Source organism: Zonotrichia leucophrys, chromosome 3 (assembly GCF_028769735.1).
Source record: "Zonotrichia leucophrys gambelii isolate GWCS_2022_RI chromosome 3, RI_Zleu_2.0, whole genome shotgun sequence".
Taxonomy (NCBI): domain Eukaryota; kingdom Metazoa; phylum Chordata; class Aves; order Passeriformes; family Passerellidae; genus Zonotrichia; species Zonotrichia leucophrys.
The window spans coordinates 13976958-13980637 of record NC_088172.1 but is presented as its reverse complement, the minus strand read 5'-3'; the positions used below and the strand labels follow the sequence as shown (position 1 = coordinate 13980637).

Here is a 3680-nt window from a genome sequence, read left to right as displayed (position 1 = left end):
AAGGATCATCTTGTTCCAGGGGCACCTTCCACTAGACCAGGTTGCTCAAAGCCTCATTCAATCTGGCCTTGATAAGATTTTTTTTTAAACCTGAGAGCTTATTAGTGCAGAAGACTTAAAGATGAAACAAAAATGAACTGAAAAATACTCCCACAAAAATGTGTAGTTGAGCAATCAGAGAAAAGAGAGTATTTCAAAATAACTTAGAATGACTTAAACATTTAAAAGTTCTACTAGTGATGGCTTAAGAGGAATTTTTTCTCATTACAATATTATTTGTTTCAAATTGTTTCAATTCTTCAGCTGCTCTTTGGTGTAAACAACTTTTTTCATGTATTCTGCCTTGTAAGTGCAGAAGCTGCTGATGTGATGTTATGTCCAGAGACACTGGCAGTCTATCCAAATAAAATACTGCCGGACTGTGAGGCAGAAGTGGCACCTGCTGCATTAAATGTTCCAAAGATTGTAAGCACAATGGCGCTTGAAGAGTTCACAGCAGAAAAAGTCCTAGGCAAGGATGTAGCCTCAAAAGCAGGAGGATTACAAGCAGCAGAAATGCTCTCAAAACTATCAGAATTTCCAGATGATGATGCACTGGCAAGACTGGAAATCATTGTAAAGAAGAAACTGGTAGCACTGTTACTGCTGCTCTCCATGGGAAAGCTTGGCAGCCCAAAGCTTGATGTTTGCAGTCCTCCAGATCCAAAGGAAGGCACGGGTTGAGTGATCGTGTTCTTTACAATCAGATGGCACAGCTGCTTTTGTCAATGCATTTAAAGCTTTCCACTGAGGCAGCTGATTTTTCCATTGTCCGTTCTGCTGGACAGAATTTATATAGAGTTCTGAATGTTTGCTCTGCAATCATAACACTCCAGATGGAACTGTTCTGGCAAGAAATCTGAGAAGCCTGAGACATTGAGCTTTTTTTCATTGGTGACGAAGATGCAACACTCCATTGTCCTGAACATTCCCAAATTTCCATGTCTTTCATTACATAGTCAAAAAGTCTCTTCATCTTTATAGCCATCAGTAATATTTTGACTGTTTGTAAATGCAGAAAATGTGTTCTGCAAAAAGTCCTTGACCTAGGGTAAGAACTACTTAGCAGCAACCAAAACATCTGTGTGTTATCAATATTATTCTCATACTAAATCCCAAACCACAACACTGAATAAGCTACCAACAAAATGAACCCTATCAAAGCCAAAAGCAGGACACTCTCAAAGGAGTGTTACTTTACCCATGTTCCCTGGGATTTATGTCACAGTGTCATCAATCCTGACATAAAAATAGTAACTGAAGAGCAATGATTCAATTGGGGATAAGACTCAACTCTTTTAATGTAAATTGCTTTGGAGTTAATTGTTGAGTTAGAAAGTGATCTAGGGCTCTTAATTGTTGAACAGACAAAAATGACTCAGCCCATCCTGAAATGGGAGATGCTGATGAATCACTGAGCAGAAGGATACCTACATCTATGCCTAAAAATGCTCCTTTGAGTATGGAGGAAACAGGGAAGACTTGCTTGCCAAAACTGTTGAGCTTGAGGACAGATGAAGTGATAGGAGACAAATTGCAGCCTCGGTTTGCTATAAATCAAGGTTTGGGTTCCCTGTGAATCACACCAAGAGTGCCTTAATGGGATTGATTTTAAAGAGCAGATGGGATGTCAAAGGAGGAGTCCAGTTCTGTGAGCATAAAACTGTACAGTCTTCCTCCTGCATATGTGAAGGTTAAATGATTGCCCATGTATGGAGGAGTTACACACCACTATAGCCTGAACAACATGGGAAGCAATTCTGGTGTGTACAATGAAGCTGCAACTGAAAGCCCAGGCAGCTTTCAGAGGTCTGGAGAGCCTTTTGAAGTGTTAGTCCTTCATGTAAATTCAGTATATATATTTGAGGTGACGAAAGCCATCATGGTTATGTTTTATTCATATTTATCTTCTGCAGAAAGGTAGCAGTTTTAGAAAATGAGACATGCTGTGACCCCAGGGGAAAAATCCTCTATATATATGTCTTGTACAGGCAAGGACAGAGCAAGTCATCTGGTGGGCACACTGCATATGTGCCTTGCTTGGTGGAAAATTGCAAGTTTAATTGGGTTTTCCTCCTGCTGTTTTTTTAATAGTACTGAGCCTGTCACTATGCAGGGAACATTGTATATGAAAAATGTCCAAAAAATAATTAAGGTAAGTGGTACCTAGTGCACTGTTTAGTGCTTAGGGCATAAGTGGCAAATCTCAAAAGACTATGACAACAATAGAAATAATGTGTAAAAAAACAAAGCAAAAATTACCATACCATATAGCTTAGTTGTATGCAAACTAGGCAGCATTAAATGTCAGTATCCTAACATTTTTTAAGAAAGAAAACATAGAGCTAACAAACAATGTTAAACTTTCTGGTCCCAGTGGTGACAGAAATCCTTTCAGTTCCCATGTGGCACCAGCAGCAATGTAGATTTCTGTATATTCTACTTGTAGTGTGTCAGTGTCAACCTCCGGGGTTCTCCAGGAGATACAACACAGTGAAGTGAGCATTGGTCTGGGTCCACCAGCAGATTTGGGTGCTGGAAAACCGTGTGTCTCTGTGTATAGTCCAGCTTTAAGGTTCCTACTGCCATACAGGAATCGACAGCCTGTCCTTTCTGCCCCTTCAAGGACTCATGTCTCATAAAGAATTCACAGTCGGCACTTCGAGGGGAAAGTTCTTCTCAAATCACTTTGAGGGGCTATGGGGAAAAAGCTTCCATCTGACATCCTGTCATGATCCACTAGTACAAGTGGGGGTCATGATGGTTCATTTACTGATCTCAGAGGCAAAAACAATACAGAAGGAGATTTCAGTATTAATCAAAACAAAATGCACCTTTTATTGAGTGCTCACAGCAAATGCTATAGAAGGATTAGAAAGGAGATAAAGGATAGAGAGAGAGGGAGAAAGAGGAGGGGGGAATATAGCTACCAACGGAGAGACGAGATCCTTGTGGTCCAGCCAATAGATCTGTCTTGTCATGTCAGGGAGAATCTCAAAGTCTCTGGTTAACTCAGGGGTCTTTCATAGCCCTCCACTGGTAGTGGAACAGGTACAGGACAGTGGAGAATTAGTCTGATGAGAGGAAGTACACATGGTCTAGTTGTGAAACAGGACAAACCAGTGTCAGCAGTGAGCAAGAACCATTGTTTCAGGACTGGTTTCTATAGGGCCTTCAATCTCTGTCCTTGATGGTGGTCATGAGGCAGATGAGGGATTTTACATGGGGGATCACCAAAGTTATCTCAGAAAATTAGTCTTTCTCCAAAGCTGGTCGCCTCTGGCCAAGAGGTGAGGAAATCATGGGCTGTTGTGATGAGCGAGGATCGTGAAGCAGGTGTAAGGCAGAGATGACACAGCAAGCACACCTGCAAACAATCACTTGGTGAGCATCCACCTCAACCAGGCCAGAACTCCAGTCAGGGTCTTCAGGGTCTTAGTCTCTGTCCTTGCAATGGTCATGAGGTAAATGAAGGAAACTTTGGACAGTCTCTTACACATCCTCATCCTTGTCTGGACTCAAAGCCATCCTACCTGTGCCTCCTGAAAAGTTCTTCCTTTCAAACACACTGAAGTAATTAGATTGTCCCAGAAATTTTCTTTAGAAGTGCAGTGGTAGTCATGTATAAGACAAAACCAGAG

General features: G+C 41.3%; 1 pseudogene; it reads right to left on the bottom strand.

Moving 5' to 3' along the window:
* Window positions 1–329: 329 nt before the first annotated feature.
* Window positions 330–3020, bottom strand: LOC135444872 (nucleoporin NUP42-like; annotated as a pseudogene).
* Window positions 3021–3680: the final 660 nt, after the last annotated feature.